At 41.0% G+C, this 25,261-nt stretch overlaps 1 protein-coding gene and 1 pseudogene across 1 annotated transcript in view; one reads left to right on the top strand and one right to left on the bottom strand.

Annotated features, from left to right (window-relative positions):
• ERC2 (ELKS/RAB6-interacting/CAST family member 2) overlaps positions 1-25,261 on the bottom strand; it is a 743,450-nt gene that overhangs the window by 514,442 nt on the left and 203,747 nt on the right. The window lies entirely within an intron of this gene.
• Positions 2,054-2,556, top strand: LOC132374158 (adenylate kinase 2, mitochondrial-like; annotated as a pseudogene).

The following is a 25,261-nucleotide window of genomic DNA, read 5'->3' on the forward strand; positions in this document are numbered from 1 at the left end:
AACACATCCAAGTCCAGGAAGCAGAGACAGTCCCAAACAAGGTGAGCCCAAAGAGGGCCACATCAAGACATATCGTATTTAAAATGGCAAAAATTAAAGTGAGAATCTTAAAAGCAGCAAGAGAAAAGGAATTAGTTATGTACAAGGGAACTCCCATAAGACTATCACCTGATGTTTCAACAGAAGCTTTGCAGATCAGAAGGGAGTGGCACAATATATCCAAAGTGATGAAAGGAAAAACCCTACAACCAAGAATACACTACTTGGCAAGGTTATCATTCAAATTTGTAGAAGAGATAAAAGGTTTTACAGATAAGCAAAACCTAAGAGTTTAGCACCACTAAACCAACTTTACAAGAAATGTTAAGTGGACTTCTTTAAGTGGAAAAGAAAAGGCTACAATTAGAAATATAAAAATTATGAGAGAAAAAATCTCACTGGTAAAAGCAAACATACCGTAAAGGTAGTAGTAGATCAACCACTTATAAAGCTAGTAGGAAAGCAAAAAGACAAAAGTAGTAAAAACATCTATATCCACAGTAAGTAGTTAAGTGATACACAAAATAAAAAGATATAAAATATGATGTCAGAAACATTAAATGTGGTTGGGGGGAACACAGGGTTGTTGGAACGCATTCAAACTAAAGAGATCATCAACTTAAAATAACCCCATATATAAAAATTGTTTTATATGAACCTCATGGTGACCACAAACCAAAAAACTATAATAGAAACACACACAAAAAGAGAAAGGAATCCAAACACTTAAGATAGTCATCAAATCACAAGGGAAGAGAGCAAAATAAGTGTAAGAAAACTAAAAAGAATACAAAAACAACTAGAAAACAATCAACAAAATGGCAATAAGTACGTACCTATCAAGAATTACTTTAAATTGTAAATGGACTAAATTTGCCAATCAAAAGACAAAGAGTGGCTGAATGGATAAAAACAAGACCCATCTATATGCTGCCTACAAGAGACTCACTTCAGAGCTAAATACACACAGAGACTGAAAGTGAGGGGACGGAAAAAAGTATTCCATGCAAATGTAAACAAAAGGAAAGCTGGGGTAGCTATACTTATATCAGACAAAACAGACTTTAAAGCAAATATTGTAACAAGAGACAAAGAAGGGTATTACATAATGATAAAAGGATCAATCCAACAAGAAGATACATCAATTGTAAATATATATGCACTGAACATAGGAGCACCTAAATACATAAAGCAAATATTGACAGAGATAAAAAGAGAAATTGACAGTAATATAATAATTAGTAGGGAACTTTAACACCCCACTTACATCAATGGACAGATCATCCAGACAATCAGTAAGAAAACACTGATCTTAAATGATACCTCAGATGGAATTAACAGACACATAAAGAACATTTCATCCAAAAACAGCAGAAAAACATTCTTTTCAAGTGCACATGGAACATTCTCCAGGATAGATCACAGGCTAAGCCACAAAACAAATCTCAATGAATTTAAAAAGACTGAAATCATATCAAGCATGTTCTCTGACCACAATGGTATAAGATTAGAAATCAACTACAAGGAAAAAAACTGCAAAAAACACAAACACAAAACACTATGCTACTAAACAACCAGTGCGTCCTGAAGCAATCAAAGAGGAAATCAAAAAATACCTGTAGATAAATGGAAATGAAAACAAAATGATCCAAAATGAATGGGTTGCAAAAGCAAATCTAAGAGGGAAATTTATAACAATACAGACCTACGTCAGGAAACAAGAAAAATTTCATATAAACAATCTAACCTTATGCCTAAAGGAACTAGAAAAAGAACACACAACACTCAAAGTTAGTAGAAGGAAGGAAATAATAAAGATCAGAGCAGAAGCAAATGAAATAGAGACTAAGAAAAAAATAGAAAAAAAAATCAATAAAACTAAGAATTAGTTCTTAGCAAACATAAAATTGATAAAAATTGATAAACCTTTAGCCAGATTCATCAAGAAAAAAATGAAAGAGGCCCAAATAAATAAAATCGGAAATGAAAGAGAGAGTGAGAGGCTTCGGCAGCCATGGCTCCCAACGTGCCCACAGCCAAATGCGCCCAGGAGTGTCCTAAAGGCATCCGGTCTGTGCTGCTAGGGCCGCCCAGAGCCAGCAAGGGTACCCAGGCACCCAAAGTCGCTGAAAACTTCTGTGTCTGCCATTTGGCTACTGGAGACATTCTGAGAGCCATGGTGGCTTCTGGCTCAGAGCTGGGAAAAAAGCTGAAGGCAACTATGGATGCCAGGAAACTGGTGAGAGATGGAATGGTCGTGGAGCGCATTGAGAAGAATTTGGAGACCCCTCCATGCAAAAATGGTTTTCTTCTAGATGGTTTCCCTTGAACTGTGAGGCAGGCAGAAATGCTTGATGCCCTCATGGAAAAGAAGAAACAGAAGCTTGATTCTGTGACTGAATTCAGCATTCCAGACTCTCTGCTGATCTGGAGAATCACAGGATGACAGATTCACCCCCAGAGTGGCCATTCCTACCACAAGGAGTTCAACCTCCCAAAGGAGCCCATGAAAAATGATACCACAGGGGAACCCTTGGTCCACCGATCAGATGATAATGAGAAGGCCTTAAAAATCTGCCTGGAGGCCTACCACACTCAGACAACCCCACTGGTTCACTACAGTAAACGGGGGATCCACTCTGCCACTGATGCATCCCAGACCCCCGATGTCATGTTTGCAAGCATCCTAGCAGCCTTCTCCAAGGATGCTGTAGGATGTTACTACATCCTAGTAACAGAAGGCCAAGGCTGCACCACTGCTCATCACTCCACGGCATGATCCCTGCTCTTAGATACTGGGCCGAGGGCAGGTGTGGTCAGGGTAAGGATGGAGAGGGAGGAGTGGTGAGGGGTCAAGATGAGAATGGGAAGAGCAGCAGTGCTGTAGTGAAGCGATTTCTTTTACATGGAGTAGAAGTCTTAAAAAGTATAAGCAAAGGGAAAAATTAATTTTTTAAAACACTGATTGGAGGGTATAAATAGAAACAGGGAGAGGCAGTATTCGTTCTAAGGAATCACGTTTTCATTTACTCCAGACTGGTGACAGTATTTTTTAAAGCCAGTGCCCTAAGACCTCAGCTTTTATCAGAACCTCATGCCAGCCCAGGAATGCAGGAAATCACACTGCTGTCCTGTCTGCCCTGTAACTTGGAATAGGGCAGGAGCTAACTACTAACCCTGGTTCCCCATACCATGAGATCAAAAAGTCATCTCCCCATTTGAAAGAGATATGGAGTATGCACATGGGAGCAGTGCTCAGCACATCAGGTTTACTGGAGTCATGGGGCAGGTGGGGCAGGCTGGTCTCACTCCCCTCCCGACTTATCACTGATTTACCAGCCCACCTGCTCTTGTGGGTAAGCTCTCGGCAGCCACCCAGCATATGCCACATTCCTACACTCTTGCCTTCCTCCATCCATGTCATGTGAAAGACCCCTTTTTAATAAATGAGCAAGTGTCCTAAGCAACATTATCCAAAGACTGTCCTTTCCATCCTCAAATCCTGTGATTGGGATCACTCAACAGCACTGTGATGTATTATTTTCAATGAGGTGCCTTTCTTAACTGTCCAAATGATGCCTTGTTTGGCCCCTAAATCAATAAAGTATGTTAAAAGTTTGTTAAAAAAAAAAAAAAAAGAAAGGAAGGAGGGAAGGGAGGGAGGGAGGAATGAAATAGAAGTTACAACTGACACCACAGAAATCCAAAGGATTAAGAGACTACTATGAACAATCATATGCCAATAAAATGGATAACCTAGAAGAAGTGGATAAATTCCTAGAAACATACAATCTCCAAAGATGGCATCAGGAAGAAATAAAAAAATATGAACAGACAGATTACCAGTAATGAAACTGAATCAGTTACTTCTAAAAAAAACTCCCAAGAAACAAAAGTTGGGGCAAGACAGCTTCACAGGTGAATTCTACCAAGCATTTAAAGGTGAGCTGACACCTATCCTAGTCAAACTATTCCAAAATATTAAAGAGGAAGGAATGCTTCTGAACTCATTCTACAAGGCCAGCATCACTGTGATACCAAAGACAGACAAAGATTTTCACAAAAAAAGAAAATTATAGGCCAATATCACTGCTGAACATAGATGTAAAAATCCTCAATGAAATATTAGCAAACAGAATTCAGCAGTACATTAAAAGGATCATACACCATAATCAAGAGGCATTTATCCCAGGGATGCAACAATGGCTTAATATCCTCAAATTAATCAATGTGATACACCACATTAACAAACTGAAGACTAAAAATCCTATGATCATCTCAATAGATGCAGAAAAAACGTATGACAAAATTCAACATCTATTTATGGTAACAACTCTCAACAAAGTGGGTATAGAGGGAACATACCTCAATGTAAGAAAGTCTATATATGACAAACCCACAGCCAACATCATACTCAATAGAGAAAAGCTGAAAGCATTCCCTTTAAGTGAGGAACAAGACAAGGATGCCCACTCTTGCCACTTGTATTCAACATAGTATCAGGAGTCTAAGTTAAGCAAGACACATAGTACTGAAAATCCTAGCCACAGGAATCAGAAAAAGAAATAAAAGGAACCCAAATTACAAAGAAAGAAGTAAAACTGTCACTGTTTGCAGATGACATGATAATATATACAGAAAATCTTAAATCCAAAAAACTATGAGAACTAATAAATGAATTCAGTAAAATTGCAGGATACAAAATATATAGAAATCTGTTGCATTTGTATTCATTAACAAACTATGAGAAAGAAAAAGTAATAAAACAATCTCGCTTACAATTGCATCAAAAAGAATAAAATACCTAGGAATAAACCAAAAAAAGGAGGTAAAAGATTTGTCCTTAGAAGACTGTGACACAGGGATGAAAGAAATTATGACACAAGCAGATGGAAAGATATGCTACACTCATGGACTGTATTGAATATTGTTAAAATGACCATACTATTCAAGGCAATCTACAGATTCAGTGCAATCCCTATCAAAATTCCAATGCATTTTTCAAAGAACTAGAACAAATAATCCTAAAATTTATATGGAAACACAAAAGACGCTGAAGAGCCAAAGCAATCTTGAGAAAGAAGAACAAAGTTAGAAGTATCATGCTCCCTAATTGCAAACTACATCTACAAAGCTACAGTAATCAAAACAGTATTATACTGATACAAGAACAGACATGTAAATCAATGGAACACAATAGAGAGTGCAGAAATAAAGCCATGCTTATATGGTCAATTAATTTATGACAAAGGAAGCAAAAATATACAATGGGGAAAAGACAGCCTTGTAAATGATGTGGGGAAAACTGGACAGCTACATGCAAACTAATCAAACTGGACTACTTTCTCACACCATATACAAAAATAAACTCAAAAAGGATTGAAGGCTTAAGTAAGACCTGAAATCATAAAACTCCAAGAAGAAAATATAGGCAGTACACTATTTGACATCTATCTTAGCAATATTTTTTTTTGCTTTATCTCCTCAGACAAGGAAAACAAAAGCAAAAATAAGCAAATGGGACTACATTAAACTAAATGCTTCTGCACAGCAAAGGACACTACGAAGAGAACATAAACGGGACCTCCCTGGTGGCCCAGTGGGTAAAACTCTATGCTCCCAATGCAGGGGGACCGGGTTCGATCTCTGTTTGGGGAACTAAGAGTTCACATGCATGCTGCAACTAAGAGTCTGCATGCCTCAACTAAGAAGCCCACATGCCGCAACTAAAAAGTCCACATGCAGGGGGTTCCAAGATAGCAGAGGAGTAGGAGGACGGATGCATCAGGAATACATCTAAAGATGCAACAGGTCTCACAGAACACCGGCTAAACACTAGCAGAACACCCTGGACACCAGAAAGGACTATAAAGATCCCCGCATAACTGGGTAGGACAAAAGAAAGAAGGGAGAAGGAGGAGGAGAGGAAGAGGGACAGGACCTGCACCCTGGGGGGTGGAGGGGAGAAATGAAGCAGTGGAGAGATTCCCACATCTGGGGAAGTCCCCTCACCAACGGCAAAATAGGTTGGGACAGAAGGGAAACATTTGAGGCTGTCAGAGGAGGTTGAAGCAACCGATCTGTGGCAGACGGGACAGAGTGAAAACTACACAGATGATCCGTACCACAGTCCTGCGGGCGCCAGGCAGGGACGTGGGTCCACCAGTGCACACAGGGGCTGGGAGCTGGTGCATGGTGATTAGAGAGCAAACTCGGGGCGAGGACTGCTGTTGGCTGCGGGGAAATGGCCTGAGGGGACAGGAGGGAGGAAATCCACAACAGGGAATGCCTATGAAGGAAAACCAGACTGCGATGGAAGCAGGGCACTACTGCTGAGTCACACGGAGCCACCACCGTAGCCTCTGTCTCCCCACAAACTGGCACCTGCAGCCGGGCAATAAAAAAAGTCCTACCAGGGCTGACTGTCATGCACCTGCCACCAGGCGCTAAAAAAAACCCAGCCAGGGCTGGCCCTCGCACGCCTACCACCAGGCACTAGAAAAAGCCTGGCCAAGGCTGGCCTTCAGCAACTTCCACCAGGTGACAGAAAAGGCTCCCACTAGGGCCATATCTCTTGAGCCCATGGCTGCTGGCTTCCTTACACACCTGGCACCGCCAGGGCTCCCATGATCCAAGGAGCCATACCACCTCCACGCCCTGTCCTCACCAGGGCAGACCCAAGTGCTCCAGGGCAGCCTTGGTAGCAGACTCCTGTGGGTGGCCCACATGCAGAGGTGGGGATAAAACCACAGACAAGCCCCAGGGGTGGGGCGACTAAGGAAGAGGAGTGAAAATCTTTCCATCAGTTGCACAACCTGCAGGTTTAATTCCCATGATCAGCTAGGTAGACCCTGCGTCTACGGAATATCTGAGTGGACGAGTGTTCCCACAAATGAAAACAGTCTAGCTCTGGCAGCTGTGGGCTTTGGGGGCAAGCACATGTGGGAATAGGGCCAGATCAGAGTCTAAGCTGTCCCCACAAGGCCCACAGCAGATCCAGAGACCAGCCTAGGCACTGGAGGGCCTCCTGGGGAGGCAGAGGTGGGCTGTGGCTCACAGCGGGGGCAAGGACACTGACAGCTGAGACCCCAGGAAAACATTATTACTACTATTATTTTTACTATGTTTTGATTCATTCTGTTGTTGGTTCTGTTTTTTTGGGGTTTTTTAAATTTTTATTTTCATGTAGTCCATGGGGATTTTTTAAACATATTTTTTATCTTTTTATATATTTCTATTTTTACTTTGCTTTTCTGTTCTGTTTTTTTCTTTTTTTAATATATTTTTAATCTTTTATATTTCTATTTTTACTTTGCTCTTCTGTTGTCCTGTGGTTTTTTCCCCTTTTCCTTTTTTTTTTCCTTTTAATCAATTCTGTCTGTTTCTTTTGTTTTCTTTGCTTTATTCTCCAGTTGGCACTCTGCTTTGGTTTTGTTTTTTGTTTTGTGTTTTTGTTAGTTTTGTTTTTAATTGTTTGATTTCATTTTGGAGTTCTTTTGTCTGTGTGGTTGTTCTCTTCTTTTTTGTTTTCTTTGGTTCTGTTTTTGTTTCTTTTGGGTGTGTTTCTTTGTTTCTGTTCTTCGATCTTTGATTTTGCTTTTACCATCTGTCTGGGGTTTTGTTTGTCTTTTTTTCTTCTTCTTTAATCCCCTTTATTGCCATGACAAGTAGCTTGCAGGGTCTTGGCTCCCCGACCGGAAGTCGGGCCTGAGCCTCTGGGGTGGGAGCACTGAGTCCAGGATGCTGGACCACCAGAGAATTCCTGGCCCCAGGGAATATTAACAGTGATAGCTCTCACAGAGGCCTCCATCCAAATCCAAGACCCAGTTCCACCCAACTGCCTGCAGCCCCCACCACTAGACACCTCATGCCAAACAACAAGCAAGACAGGAACACAAACCCACCCATCAGCAGACAGGCTGCCTAAAGTTATACTAAGCTCACAGAAAATCCAAAACACACCACCTGACACAGTCCTGCCCATCAGAGGGAAAAGACTCAGCTCCACCCTCCAGAACGCAGGCACCAGTCCCTCCCACCCAGAAGCCTACACAAGTCACTGGACCAACTTCACTCACCGGGGGCAGAGACCAGAAGCAAGAGGAACCACGACCCTGCAGCCTGGGGAAAGGATACCTCAAACACAGTAAGTTAGACAAAATGAGAAGACAGAGAAATATCTTGCAGATGAAGGAACAAGGTAAAAACCCAAAAAACCAAATAAATGAAGAGGAAATAGGCAATCTACCTGAAAAAGAATGAGTAATGATAGTAAAGATGATAAAAAAATCTCAGAAATAGAATGGAGGCATGGATGGAGAAGATGCAAGCAATGTTTAACAAGGACCTAGAAGAACTAAAGAACAAACAATCAGTGATGAACAACACAATAAATGAAATGAAAAATACACTAGAAGGTATCAACAGCAGAATAACTGAGGCAGAAGAACGGATGAGTGAGCTGGAAGATAGAATGGTGGAAATAACTGCCAAGGAGCAGAATAAAGAAAAAAGGATGAAAACAAATGAGGACAGTCTCAGAGACCTCTGGGAGAACATTAAGTGCAGTAACATTCGAATTATAGGGGTCCCAGAAGAAGAAGAGAAAAAGGGACTGAGAAAATATTTGAAGAGATTATACTCAAAAACTTCCTTAACATGGGAAAGGAAATAGTCAATCAAGTCCAGGAAGCACAGAGAGTCCTATACAGGATAAACCCAAGGAGAAACACGCCAAGACACTTATTAATCAAACTAACAAAAACTAAACACAAAGAAAAAATATTAAAAGCACCAAGGGAAAAACAACAAAGAACATACAAGCGAATTCTCATAAGGTTAACAGCTGATCTTTCAGCAGAAATTCTGCAGGCCAGAAGGAAGTGCAGGATATATTTAAAGTGATGAAAGGGAAAAAACTACAACCAAGATTACTCTATCCAGCAAGGATCTCGCTCAGATCTGATGGAGAAATCAAAAGCTTTTCAATCAAGCAAAAGTTACAAGAATTCAGCACCACCAAACCAGCTTTACAACAAATGCTAAAGGAACTTCTCTAGGCAGGAAACACAAGAGAAGGAAAAGACATACAAAAACAAACCCAAAACAATTAAGAAAATGGTAATGGGAACATACATATTGATAATTACCTTAAATGTAAATGGATTAAATGCTCCAACCAAAAGACACAGACTGGTTGAACGGATACAAAAACAAGACCCATATATATCCTGTCTACAAGAGACCCACTTCAGATCTAGGGACACATACAGACTGAAAGTGAGGGGATGGAAAAAGATATTCCATGCAAATGGAAATCAAAAGAAATCTGGAGTAGCAATACTTATATCAGACACAATAGACTTTAAAGAATGTTACGAGAGACATGGAAGTACACTACATAATGATTAAGGCATCAATCCAAGAGGAAGACATAACAATTGTAAACATTTATTCACCCAACATAGGAGCACCTGAATACATAAGGCAAATGCTAACAGCCATAAAAGGGGAAATCAACAGGAACACAATAATAGTGGGGGACTTTAACACCCCACTTACACCAATGGACAGATAATCCAGACAGAAAATTAATAAGGAAACACAAGCCTTAAATGAGACATCAGACCAGATGGGCTTAATTGATATCTTCAGGACATTCCATCCAAAAGCAGCAGAACACACTTTCGTCTCAAGTGCCCATGGAATATTCTCCAGGACAGATCATATCTTGGGTCACAAATAAAGCCTCAGTAAATTTAAGAAAATCAAAATTGTATCAAGTATCTTTTCTGACCACAACGCTATGAGATTAGATATCAATTACAGGCAAAAAAAAACCTGTAGAAAACACAAACACATGGAGGCTAAACCATACGCTACAAGATAACCAAGAGATCACTGAAAAAATCAAAGAGGAAATCAAAAAAATACATAGAAACAAATGACAACAAAAACACTATGACCCAAAACCTATGTGATGCAGCAAAAGCAGTTCTAAGGGGGAAATTTATAGCAATACAATCCTACCTCAAGACACAAGAAAAATCTCAAACAACCTAACCTTACACCTAAAGCAATTAGAGAAAGAACAACAACAACAAAAAAAAAACCCAAAGTTAGTAGAAGGAAAGAAATCATACAGACCAGAGCAGAAACTAATGAAAAACAAATGAAGAAAACAATAGCAAAGATCAATAAAACTAAAAGCTGGTTCTTTGAGAACATAAACAAAATTGATAAACCATTAGCCAGCCTCATCAAGAAAAAGAGGGAGAAGACTCAAATTAATAAAATTAGAAATGAAAAAGGAGAAGTTACAACTGACACCGCAGAAATACAAAGGATCATAAGAGACTACTATAAGCAACTATATGCCAATAAGATGGACAACTTGGAAGAAATGGACAATTCTTATAAAAGTACAACCTTCCAAGACTGAACCAGGAAGAAATAGAAAATATGAACAGACCAATCACAAGCACTGAAATTGAAACTGTGATTAAATATCTTCCAACAAACAAAAGTCCAGGACCAGATGGATTCACAGGCGAATTCTATCAAACATTTAAAGAAGAGCTAACACCTATCCTTGTCAAACTCTTCCAAAAAATTGCAGAGGGAAGAACACTCCCAAACTCATTCTACGAGGCCACCATCACCCTGATACCAAAACCAAAAATATCACAAAAAAAGAAGACAGTGCAGGCCAATGTCACTGATGAACACAGATGCAAAAATCCTCAACAAAATACTAGCAAACAGAATCCAACAACACATTAAAAGGATCACACATCATGATCAAGTGGGATTTATCCCAGGGATGCAAAGATTCTTCAGTACATGCAAATCAATCAATGTGATACACCATATGAATACACTGAAGGATAAAAACCATATGATAATCTCAGTAGATGGATAAAGCTTTCAACAAAATTCAACTCCCTTCTATGATAAAAACTCTCCAGAAAGTGGGCATAGAGGGAACCTACCTCAACACAATAAAGGCCATATATGACAAACCCACAGCAAACATCATTCTCAATGGTAAAAAACTGAAACCATTTCCTCTAAGATCAGAAACAAAACAAGGGTCCCACTCTCACCACTATTATTCAACATAGTTTTGGAAGTCCTAGCCATGGCAATCAGAGAAAAAAAAGAAATAAAAGGAATACAAATTGGAAAAGAAGTAAAACTGTCAGTGTTTGCAGATGACATGATACGATACATAGAAAATCCTAAAGATGCCACCAGAAAACTACTAGAGCTAATCAATGAATTTGGTAAAGTAGCAGGATACAAAATTAATGCACAGAAATCTCTAACATTCATATACACTAACAACGAAAGATCAGAAAGAGAAATTAAGGAAACAATCCCAGTTATCACTGCAACAAAAAGAATAAAATACCTAGGAATAACCTACCTAAGGAGGCAAAAGACCTGTATTCAGAAAACTGTAAGACACTGATGAAAGAAATAAAGGATGACACAAACAGATGGAGAGATGTACCATATCCTTGGATTGGAAGAATTAATATTCTGAAAATGACTATACTATCCAAAGCAATCTACAGATTCAATGCAATCCTATCAAATTACCAATGGCATTTTTCACAGAACTAGAACAAAAAATTTTACAATTTGTATGGAAACACAGAAGACCCTGAATAGCCAAAGCCATCTTGAGAAAGAAAAATGGAGCTGGAGAAATCAGGCTCCCTGACTTCAGACTATACTACAAAGCTACAGTAATCAAGACAGTACGGTACTGGCACAAAAGCAGAAATATAGATCAGTGGAACAGGATAGAAAGCCCAGAGATAAAACCACGCACATACAGTCACCTTATCTTTGACAAAAGAGGCAAGAATATACAATGGAGAAAAGACAGCCTCTTCAATGAGTGGTGCTGGGAAAACTGGACAGCTACATGTAAAAGAATGAAATTAGAACACTTCCTAATACCAAAACAAAACTCAAAAATAAACTCAAAATGGATTAAAGACCTAAATATAAGGCCAGACACTATAAAACTCTTAGAAGAAAACATAGGCAGAACACTCTTTGACATAAATCTCAGCAAGATCCTTTTTGACCCACCTCCTAGAGTAATGAAAATAAAAACAAAAATAAACAAATGGGACCTAATTAAACTTAAAAGCTTTTGCACAGCAAAGGAAACCATAAACAAGACGAAAAGACAACCCTCAGAACGGGAGAAAATATTTGCAAACGGAGAAAGGATTAATCTCCAAAATATACAAGAAGCTCATGCAGCTCAATAACAAAAAAAAAAAAAAAACAACCCAATCAAAAAATGGGCAGAATGGAACTCCCTGGTGGCACAGTGGTTAAGAATCCGCCTGCCATTGCAGGGGACACGGGTTTGATCCCTGGTCGAGGACGATCCCACATGCCACGGAGTAACTAAGCCTGTGTGCCACACTACTGAGCCTGACCTCTAGAGCCAGCGAGCCACAACTATTGAGCCTGCGTACTGCAACTACTGAAGCTCACACACCTAGAGCCCATGCTCCACAACAAGAGAAGCCACCGCAGTGAAGAGTAGCCCCACTCGACTCAACTAGAGAAAGCCTGCACACAGCAACGAAGACCCAATGCAGCCAAAAATGAAAATAAGTAAATAAAAATAAATTTTTTTATATGGGCAGAAGACCTAAATAGACATTTCTCCAAAGACCTAGAGATGGCCAACAAACACATGAAAAGATGTTCAACATCACTAATAAATGCAAATCAAAACCACAACGAGGTATCACCTCACACCAGTCAGAATGGCCATCATCAAAAAATCTACAAACAGTAAGTGCTGGAGACGGTGTAGAAAAAAGGGAACCCTCTTGCACTGTTGGTGGGAATGTAAATTGATACAGCCACTGTGGAGAACAGTATGGAGGTTCCTTAAAAATCTAAAAACAGAACTACATTATGACCCAGCAATCCCACTACTGGGCATTATACCCCGAGAAAAACATAATTCAAAAAGATACATGTACCACAATGTTCACTGCAGCACTATTTACAATAGCCAGGACACGGCAGCAACCTAAATGTCCATCGACAGATGGATGGATAAAGAAGATGAGGCACATATATACAATGGAATATTACTCAGCCATGAAAAGGAATGAAATTGAGTTATTTGTAGTGAGATGGATGGAACTAGAGTCTGCCATACAGAGTGAAGTAAGTCAGAAGGAGAAAAACAAATACTGTATGCTAACACATATATATGGAATCTAAAATAACGGTACTGATGAACCTAGTGGCAGGGCAGGAATAAAGGCGCAGGCATAGAGAATGGACTTGAGGACACAGGGGCAGAAGAGGAAGCTGGGAGAAGTGAGAGAGTAGCACTGACATATACACACTAGCGAATGTAAAATGGATAGCTAATGAGCAGCTGCTGCATAGCACGGGGAGATCAGCTCGGTGCTTCATGACCACCTAGAGGGGTGGGATAGGGAGGGTGGGAGGGAGGCTCAAGAGGGAGGGGATATGGGGATATATATACGTATAGCTAATTTACTTTGTTGTACAGCAGAAACTAACACAACATTGTAAAGCAATTATACTCCAATAAACACGTGAAAAAAAAAAGACACACGCACTCCAATGTGCACTGAAGTGCTATTTACAATAGCTAGGACATGGAAACAACCCAAATGTCCATTAACAGAGGAATGGATAAAGAAGATGTGATACATATATACAATAGAATATTACTCAGCCATAAAAAGGAACGAAATTGTGTCATTTGTAGTCAGGTGGATGGACCTAGAATCTGTCAGAGTGAAGTAAGTCAGAAAAAGGAAAAACAAATATCGTATATTAACGCATATATATGGAATCTAGAAAAATTATACTGATGAGCCTATTTGCAGTGCAGGAGAAGAGGCACAGATGTAGAATGGAGTTGTGGACACAGGGTGGGAAGGAGAGGGTGGGATGAATTGAGAGTAGCACTGACATATATACGCTATCATGTGTAAAATAGATAGCTAGTGGGAAGCTGCTATACAGCACAGGGAGCTCAGCTGGGTTCTCTGTGATGACCTAGAGAGGTGGGATGGGTGGTGGGAGGCTCCAGAGGGAGGGGATATATGTATACATATAGTTGATTCACTTTGTTCTACAGCAGAAACGAACACAATATTGTAAAGCAATTATACTCTAATGAAAAAAAAAAAAAAGCCCACATGCTGCACCGAAGATCCCATGTGCCACAACTAAGACCCAGCACGGTCAAAATAAATAATACATAAACAAATAACTATTAAAAAAAAAAGAAAACATAAAGGCTGCCTACTGAATGGGAGAAGATATTTGTACATGATATATCTGATAAGGGATTAATATCCAAAATATACAAAAAACTCATACAATCCAACATCGAAAAAACAACCTGATTTAAAAATGGGCAGAGGACCTGAATAGAAGTTTTTCCAAAGAAGACAGGCAGATGGCCAACAGACACATGAAAAGATACTCAACATCACTAACCATCAGAGAAATACAAATCAAAACCACAAGGAGGTATCACCTCACTCCTGTCAGAATGGCTATCAACAAAAAGAAAACAAATAACAAGTGTTGGTGAGAATGTGAAGAAAAGGAAACCCTTGTGCACTGTTGGTGGAATTGTAAACTGAGGCAGCCACTGTGGAAAACGATATGGAGGTCCCTCAAAAAATTAAAAATAGAACTGCCATATGATCCAGCAATTTTACTTTTGGATATTTACCCCCACACACACACAAAAAAAGCAAAAACACTAATTCAAAAAGATATATACACCCCAATGTTCATTGCAACTTTATTTACAATAGTCAGGATATGAAAGCAACCTGTGTCCATCAATAGATGAATGGATAAAAAAGATGTGGTATAAATATACAACGGAATGTTAGCCAAAAAAAGTGAAATCTTCCCATTTGCAACAACATGGATGGACCTGGAAGGTATTGTGCTAAGTGAAATAAGTCATACAGAGATTATCTCATACGATCTCACTTATATGTGGAATCTAAAAAACAAAGCAAATGAAAAGAGACATAGATACAGAGAATATGGTTGCCAGAGGGGAGGTGGGTAGGAGTAGAAGTGAAACAGGTGAAGGGAATTAAAAAGCACAGCCCCCCAGCTATAAAATAAGCCACAGGGATATAGTACACAGCAAAAGGAATATGATCAATAATATTGTAATAGCTTTGTATGAGGACAGATGGTTACCAGATTTATGGTGGTGATCATTTCACAGTGTATGCAAATGTCAAATTACTATGTAGTACACCTGAAACCGAATATCATATTGTGCTATATCTCATTTTTTAAAAAAAGAAAGAAAATTAAGCCTAAGCCCGCAGGAGCTCTGGGGAGTCCACTCTGCCCCAGAATTTACCCCACTTGACTCCAGGAAGCTGGGCTTCTGAAACTCTGCTCTAGTTAGTCACTGCGTGGGGGCTGCCTGGACACTTCTGGACAGGAGGAAGTTTGGCAACTCTAGCCACATGAAGGCACACCTCTGGGAAAGATCACAGGTATGAGTCTTGGCAGCAGCACCCACAGCTACTAGAAGATGTGCACACCTGCCCAGTAAATGGGAGGCCAGGGGGTCTGAGCCAGGCAAAATTAGCATCTGCTATAGTTCATGATTCAGAGGTCGTGCACAGAACTCCAGCTTTGGTGTGAAGCAGCACGGAGTGCGTAGGGTTGGATTCCATTTCTTCTTATTCTAGATGACTGGCTTTACAACTTTCATTTTAACAGTAAAAGTTTGTTTTGTTCCCAAACAAAATTCTACAGCACACACAGACACACAGACGATAAAATTGAGCATCTAGTATGTTTCAGACAGTGTGACAGATCCTAGAGATAGGGAGGAAGTAAAACAGATTTGTCCCTGCCATCATGAGGCTTACTGTCTGGTAGGAGAGACAGAAGAAATAGGAAAGGAAACAAATTAAAAACTGCAAATATATACAGAAGATAAGTGCTGTACAAACAGTGATAAATGGATGCTGAGATGGAGATAATGGGGGAGGGAAATTTATGATCCAGAGCCATGCTGAACATGCGGTCAAATTTCTAATTCTTTAGCTCTGAACTGTAGTATCAGTTAAGGTACTTTATTTTTCCCTGTTATCATTCCCCTTAACTTTTTTTTTTTTTTTAACATCTTTACTGGAGTATAATTGCTTTACAATGCTGTGTTAGTTTCTGCTTTATAACAAAGTGAATCAGCTATACATATACATATATCCCCGTATCTCCTCCCTCTTGCGTCTCCCTCCCACCCTCCCTCTCCCACCCCTCTAGGTGGTCACAAAGCACCGAGCTGATCTCCCTGTGCTATGCGGCTGCTTCCCACTAGCTACCCCTTAACTTTAATCTAGTGATCAGGGAAGAACTCCCAGAGTGGGAAACATTCAAGCTAAGATCTGGAGGATATGAGCAGGAGCCAGCCATGCAAACACCTGTTGGGAGAGTGGTTCAAGTAGAGAACGAAGAAGTGGAAAAAAGTGGATCTATTCTGACTGATGGGGTGGGAGGAGAGGAAAGGCCTGGAGCCCACCCACTCCATTGCAGGGATCCCTAAAGCACCTTCTGGGAACTCCAGGCCTCCTTAAAACGTCATTTGAGAGCCATAAATCTGGGTATCATACTTCTGGTCACTGATTCTAAAACTGGATTGAAGAAAGTCACTGGCTTTCTGTCCAGTTGCCCTCAGGGACCACCCAACCATCATTCCACATTCTTGGATCTTTATACACTTTTTGTCATGTCCCCTTCTTTCTCAAGTACTTGGAGAAGGCGTGCGGGAGGGTGGGTCTGGCTGCTTCACAGCTCCAACCAGAGGGCCCATTTTAGAGATGCCAGCAGGGGATGGCATATGAATCAACAGCGTGTTCCCTGCACACCCCCACGGTCCAGATGGCTGCACGTCACAGGAGGAGAGGGCGGCTCCTACGCAGAAGACTTCCCTGGCTGGAAACACACGCCATACTTTGGACCATGAAGGGAACACGCTGTGGTAGTGGTGGTGACATTTTTACAAAAAAAGGACACAGTTTTTCTTTTCAAACAGATTTTCATTTCAAACACCCATCTGTAGTAAAACCTTATAGTGTAAGATACTGAGGGCTCACAGAATCAGAAAGCACCACAGGAACTAGCTGGTGTGGCTTCTCACTCACAGTGTGAATCTCTTCCTATCCCTGATGTGGGTCACGGAGCTGAAGTTTGAAAATTTTACCTCTGGGCAGTCACAACTCCACGAAGCAACTCTGATAGTTGGAAAGTTTTCTTTACATATGTTAACTCAAAATCTGCTCCCTCTAACTCTCCTCCATCTGGTCTGGTTCTTCATTACACAGAATTTAACAACACCCATGCTGGCCATTCATCGAGGTCTTGACATGTCCCAAGCATTGTGCTAAGTACATGACATAAAATACCTCATCTCACCCTCAACCCAAACTTGGGAGATAAGCACAAATCTTATCCCCACTTGTCATGAGGAAACCCAAGCCTCAGAGAGGATAATGGAGCAACCCAAGATCAGACCACTGAGAAGCAAAGCTGAGATTCTGACCCACAGCTACTCAGCCAACTCTTGACATGCAACCTCCACAGAACAAACCTAGCTCCTTTTCATAAGAAGGCAGCCCAAGTATGGGAAGCCAGGCCACATCTATCTCTTATGGAATTTTCTTCTCTACCTGAAATATCTCCAGGTCCTTTGGCCATTCTTGGTAGAACGTAAGAGCCCAAATAAGAACCACCCTGATGACCCTTCCCTGGAAAAGCTCCAGCTTCTAATCTCATTCCTAAAACATGGTGCCAAGAACTGGCCATTCCACACGCAAGCAATCTGACAATGGCAGAGTCCATCCATCCTTACCCATCTTCTAAAGCAGCCAAAACTTAGTCAGCCATTTCAGCCACTGTGAGCTGTTTTGCATCAAGCAAAGATGCTCCTGAATCAGAAATGGTGTGACATTGTCCTGTGTGGGACAAGGTAGGCTCACATGAATGAGCCCAGGGCCAATCCCCACCCCCCACCCCCAAGAGAAGTGCCCTATATACAGGTGTTCCTTGGCTTCCCCTGTGGGACTTGCAAACATTTGGCTTTCAGGCATCACAGATGGAGCCTTTTAAACCACCATGCATGCACTCAATCAGAATTTTAGGGTTTCAGATGGTGAACAAAACCTGTTGGTGCTGCTTGCAAGTCAACCCTAAATCTGCTCAAAATGCTCACCATCTAGTCTTTCTCTGCAGCAGATTCTGTGCAACTCTAGAATGTTTCATTGCATTTGCCTTTGTTATTGTATTAAAACTAGTGGAAAACTGAAACAAAAAGACTGACATAAGTGACAAGAAGCACAAATCAAAGAACTGAGGCAGGTGGCACTAGTGCACATCTCAAAATGGCTCATCTCTAGCATGAATCTGACACTTTAGCCAGGCAACTACCTTTCAAGTATGAGGCTGAGTAACAAAATTATTAATACTGCCAGAGATTCCTAATGACTGTACCTTAAAAAAAACTTTTGAGATTTTAGAATTTTTTTCATATCTCTAAGAACAGTAGTCTCTTTCTCCTGTAAAACATATAAATAACTGATTTTGGGACATCTGATTTGCAAACACTTCAGGCTTTACCACCAACCAGCTGTAAAATCTCAGACAGGATGGAGACCTCTCTGTGCCTCATGGCCTCATCTATAAATGGGAACAAGAACTGCACCCATCCCATTTGTTACAAGGATGAAATAAGCTAACAGGTATAAAGCCAGTATGCAGTGGTGCCTAGAAGAGTACCTGGAACATAGTTGAATAAATGTTGGCTATTTAACATTTATTTAATGGTGCGACCCACTCCTCATGACCATCTGGAGTTCGGAGGGCATTAGGACAAGCCAATGCAGGAAGGGCAGGAAAGGCAGGAAGCTGGAAAAGGGGCATGCATCCTGGGAGGGGACAGGAATGGTCACAAGAATAAGATGCCCCCAAGATGGCAGATGGTCCCTTTGGAAAAGTGTAACAGGTGAGAAGCAGCCTAGGCAGAAGGGCAATGATGGGTCACATGTGGAGTTCATTCACAGGCAGAGCTGGTAAATGGGAGGCCCTTGCAGAGGCCTTGTTGAGCAAGCTGGCAGCAAGGTGAAACCAAGAGGCAAGTTGTGGTCCTCAGGAGGTCCAGAGGAAAAAACCCAGGTCCCAGTCTAAGAGCTACACAGCAAACTGTGTGAGGGCACACTCTGAGTAGTTACCTAACCCCTAGCACACAGCACACCCTCTAGCACATGGCCAAAACAAGAGCACCTAACATCCATTACCAAGCACCTCTCTCACACAGCCCTCAACCACAACTCCCCAAAGTCCTGTGATTATCCTCACTTTACAGATGAGGGGCCTAAGGCCCAGAGAGATAAAATGACTAGGCTAAGTGCTCAGATAAGGGAGAGACGGATGGATGGATAGATGAAGTAAATTGACAACATGGTCTCAAACCTAAGGCAGAAGGCATTTCCCAGAAAGAAGCTACACATCACCCTCTGATTTCATGCCCCACCATAACCGCCCCCATATCCTGCCATTACGGTCACATTCATCCATGCACACTCCCCCCAACATAGTCCCCAGGTTGTCCCTTCTATCATACACCCTTCATTCATTGCAGTCTCTCAAAGGCAGAGTTCAAATCCCATGTACTGCAGGAGGCTACACACACACACACACACACACACACACACACACACACACACACACACATATTAATTCTTCCTTCTTGTCCTGCACTATGCTTTTATTTCCATTAGAACGCAGATAACAACAGCTAACATTTTAGAGTAGTGTCCATGTACTAGGTACTGTGCTAAACTGTACATATTCTGTCCTTCAATCTTCAGAATTTTTTCCATTTCACAGGCAAGGAAACCGAGGAACTGAGCGGCCTACAATAATACGGTTCAGATTCAATTCCTTGCCTGTGCTCTTAGCCATTATTACCTAGCTCTCTGCAATACTCTTTCTGCATGTGTACGTATATGTCTTCCGTGGGGCCCTGGGAAAGTGCAGCAGAAGGTGGCCTCCCAATCCCCAACGTAACTCCACAGTGCCTGCCCACTGCTGATACTCACCACTGTTTGCTAAGTCTAGTTGACTTCCTTAACTTGGGGAGTTCAAGGAAGGTGGATCATCGGGAGCTATTTTGATAACTGAGGAAATGGGGGCTGGCAGAGAAGGGGGGCCATGAGCATGGAGAGGAGAGGGACAATGTGAGGGACGAGCAAGCCACACTGATGTATCCAGAAAAATAACAACAGCTGCTGTTTACTGAACCCCTACTCGGGCAGGCCCCATGCCAACTGCTGACAGGCATTACTGTATTTCTAATCCTCACAGGGTAACCGGCATTATGCCCATTTTAAAATGCAGATCTGGAAACTGAGGCACTCACCTGAAGTACCCAGCTTGGAGCAAAGGAGACAGGCCTTGAACTGACACTTAACTCTGATGCCCGCATGTCCCACTACAGCTGGTAAGCAGCTTTGGGTGGAGGGGGCATACGTTTAAAAAAAAAATGCTGATCATAAGAGCCACCTCCAAAAGTGGTGAGTGGTTTTGGGAGGGTTTTGGTTGGGGGGGTGGGGGCGGGGTTCACATAATGCTTGGGGGAAAAGTGAAATTTACCTGTAATCCCAGTATCAGAGATGACTGCCATCAACAGTCTGCCATAAACTTGCTTTCCAGACCTGTTCTCCATGAATGTGTATAAATGTGATATGTTGGGGGGGCGGTGTGTCTTCTTTAATTAAAACAGGACAGCACTATACATTGTGGGAAATACTAGAAAAGGTAAAGTATATTAAAAATACAGCCCATCCTCAAAGGAGTCTAGACAACCACATCCAGTCAGGCAGTTCCCATCTAAATTCACTGCTGAGTGACAAGACAGATGACTTCCCTCCTTCCCTGGTTAAGACTAAAACTTCTTGAGATCAGTTATTGAGAAGATATAATGGAAGTTGAATAAACTGCTCTAAAACAATCAAGCTGTCCACAAAGACACAATTGGAGTTTAGCTTCTAAAAACTGTATTGGTATAATTTTCCTGTTGGCCATTCCCTTGAAATAATAATTGAACTAGTAAGTCCATTCCTCATAAACACTTTCATCATCTTTGGCTTGACGACGCCTAGCTACCAAGCCACAGATAAAAGTTTCTTCAAGATAGTAAATCATGAGCCATATGTTAGAAATTACCCTTCCTCCCCTATAAATGGGACTATACCCCCCACCCTTTGTCCTTTCCAAAACAGTGGAAGGGATTTTTGGCAGCCAGACTCACATTAGAATCCCTGGGAATAACACTGCTAATCCCCAGCATGACACTTTGAAGCCTTCAGAGTCATATTTCACAATAGTATTTTCACAATGTCTGTGGAGATCATGTTTATAAAAACAGATTCAAAACAATGAAAAAGGATAACTGGAAACTGAGCTCCAGTCACCTATGTGAGAAAAGCTCTTGGCGTTGGCTGTGCCTGTACCTGAGACAGGCATCATCATGAGAGAGCACAATGTCATGATGGAAATGCCAGCTCTGCCGACTAATGGCCTGGATTCAGATCCTGGCTCCACTAATCTCCAGCTCCATGACCTTGACCAAGTAACTTAACCTCTCTGTGTCTCAGCTTCAGTATTTGTAAAATAGGAATGGTAATAGTACTTGCTTCACATGGTTATTAGAATTAAATGCAATAATACAAAAGCTTCTAAACTTTTCGATTGCAATTTTCTGAAATACACTTTAGTATAGGCTACAGGAAGCAACTTGAGTGATAAGTTGAGTCAAGGTTTCTAGAGGCCATGCCTGGAAGTGGTATATTCACTTTTGCTCATGTTCCATTGGCCAAAACTTAGTCACATGGCCAAATATGTAAGTGCATCTGGGAAATGCAGTCCAGTTGTGTATCCATGAAGAAATGGGGAATGGAATGCTGGTGGCAACAGCAGTCTATAACAACATGGATTTAACAGAAAGTTTCATGAAACAATTCCTCTACTTACTAAACATGAGAAACTCTGATTCTATTCCACTCTGCTCTATTCTAATCTTTTTTATTTAAAACATGTTGGTCATGACCCAATTAGCTGATTTTCAAAATCCACTAGTATTTCACAATTCACCATTTGCTCAGTAAGTATTAATTGTTATTGACAATGGTGGTGACAGCAACAGTGAACAAAAGGACAAACTAGATACTTTCAAATTTTTCAGAAAATTCTTGGCATTTGGGTTCACAAGACTTCACAACAAAGACATGCTTGGGTTCTGACTTAAGGTATTAGGAATCTGAAACATGCACCTAGAAACACTGATCAATTCCTAGAGCCCAGGCTGCCTGAGGAAAACATAACTTACAATTATACATTGTAGAAACTAACAGAAATAAACACACGTGTGTGTGTGTGTGTGTGTGTGTGTACATACAAATGAAAAATGACCACTAAAAAGAGATCAGAGAAAACATAAAGAAGAAGGGGCCATGACAAGAGATTTGTACTCTCTGAATACACAATAGCAAGCACAGAGCCCAGAGTAAGCACAGGCATTACTATATCAAAAAGTGTACAAGTGATACATCAGGTCTTGCTCTTCATATCCTTGCCCTATATATTCCCCACAACTTGTGCATAAGTTAGTACAATGTACTTCCCTGGCCTTCTAATGTGCTAAGGGATTTGAAACTTCCTCTCAACCTCCATGGGGAGGCTATGTAAGGGCTCAAGAAGGGTGTGACTTGATCAAACGTGCATTTCCAATAGATATCTAAGGATATACTGGAGCTGCCCTGACCTGAAGTAGGGAGACCCACGAGGAGGCTGCTGTAGTGATAGGTCAGAGAAGACAGTGACCTGAGCTAAGGCAGAGATGGTAGGTAGAGGAAGAAGGGCCCTAAGTCAGAAGATACACAGAGGTTCAAAGTGGTAGGTTTTACTGACTGACTTGGAGATAAGAAAAATCTCCCAAGGAAGATGCACAGGTTTCTAACTTGGACAACTGAGCAGATGAAAGTGTGCCATTGGTTTGAGATGAGGAACACAGAAAGAGAACCAGAGAATTTGATGAATTCAAGTTTTGTACAAGTTATGTTTGAGACACCGGGGGCTCAGTCAAAAGGTGCCCAGGTGGCATTGGAAATGTAGGCTAGAGGTGAGGTAAGAATGTTGTGAAGACCCAGATTTAGGAACTACCAGCAAATGAATGATGGTTAAAGTCAGGGGGTAACCGTGGGACTGGATCTAGGCTATAAAGACACCACAGGCCAAACCCCAACCCCCAGCACCATCAGCCCACTGTACAACAGAAGGTGGGGGGTGGCAGAGAAAATGGCAATGACCTTGGGTGCTCACTAGAGAGAACAGTCAATAGCATAAAACCCAAGTGACCTTGGGTTTGACACAGTTTCTTTATTCATTCAACAGGTGTTTATCAAGCATGTACTATATTACAGGCACAGTGCCAGGGACTGAAGAAACCATGATACACAAGAGAGACATAGTACCCACCCGTGGTCTAGTGGGCAAGAAAGCTAAAAATAAGTAAGCAAATTTTAAAAATTAAATAGGGAATGCTATGAAGGAAACAGGGTGACAAGAGAGAGAATATCATAGAAGGGGAAGGACCTACTTGGATTACAAGGTCAAAGAAGGTGGTATTTAAACAGAGGTATTTAAACAGAGACCTCAATAGGTGGTATTTAAACAGAGACTTCAAGGATGAGAAAGAACCTGATAGGGGGAAAGGAAGCAAACGGAACTGGGTTTTAGACAAAGGCAAAGGAAAGATACTGGATGTTTGAAAAACTGACAAATCAGTGTTCTGGAGCTTGGAAAGCAAGGGGCGTCATTAATAAGGATTAGATCATGGGAAGGAATTTAGACTTCACAGTAAACGTCATAGAGAGCTATAGAAGGTTTTTAAGCAGGAGAATAACATGATATGCAATGTACTTTTAAGAGTATCATTCTTAATGCCATGTAGAAAAAGGATGAAGGAGAAACTGTGGACTCAGGGATACCAGATAAGAAGTGAACAATGATAGTGGCCTAGTCCAGGGGGTTAGATGGGGACATGGAGAGGAGTCAAATGGCTGTGAAATATAAGTGGAGGTATAATCATCAGTACTTGATTATAAATAGGATGTAGCGGGTGAGAGGAACAATCAAGGATAATTCCTAAATTTCCAGCTTGAGCAACTGAGTGGATTGGGTATCTATCTCTCAAGGTTGTCGTAAGGGATGAACAATATATCGTGTACATCACTCAGCACCAAGGCCAGCACACAAATAGAATTACCACTTCCTCTGTGTCCCTTCTGCTCCATGTACAGACTTCTCCCATGGAAGTTTATTATTTGGAAGTTTATCATTATTTATTATTTGAACTATATGAAAATTCTCATACTCATTTTTTTTTTTTTACTTAAAAAACATGGGATGGAGTCATTTTGGGGTCAGTCTTCTCTTCTTAAGAGAACTGTATGTAAACCAAAACTTTATTCCAGGAGTATGAGAAATCAGCATGGACCAAGCTCTTTTTCCTTAATATTCTTTTCCTTTGTAAGGAACTAGGCATAGAATTAGTAAAAGAGAACATAAAGCAATTCTAAGCATCTCTTAAAACACAAGCCTAGCTATGTATCCCTTCCCAACACTCCATAATCTTCTATCTATCCATACACAGCCCAGCCACCAGGGGAGGACTGATCAAAGCCATTTGCTTCAGTGGGTACAACAGGCTATACCCTAAGTAGAAACCCAGATTGTTAAGTGACTTCTTAAAAAAAACAGTAAGACAATATCTAACCACGAGGTGCATACATTTTGCTATCAGCAAAGAATAAAGAGTTAAGAATATGCTCTTACGCACAATAAATTCGTTCTCATGGAACAACTTCTTTACAACACTAGGAGCGTTAAGTCTTAATATGTTTCTAGAGAATTCCTCTTTGCTTCTAGAAGCCGGTTTTCTGGACCACTTTCAGAAAGGGTGCTTTATTAACATGCTTGGCTACACAAGAAGCAAATGTTGCCATTAACTCAGAGTCAGATTGCAAAAACATAACTTCTTCCAATGCCTGGATCAAAACAGCCATCAGAACATTGGTTTGGCCATCTT

The sequence above is a fragment of the Balaenoptera ricei genome, chromosome 11, assembly GCF_028023285.1.
Source record: "Balaenoptera ricei isolate mBalRic1 chromosome 11, mBalRic1.hap2, whole genome shotgun sequence".
In the NCBI taxonomy this organism is placed as follows: Eukaryota; Metazoa; Chordata; class Mammalia; order Artiodactyla; family Balaenopteridae; genus Balaenoptera; species Balaenoptera ricei.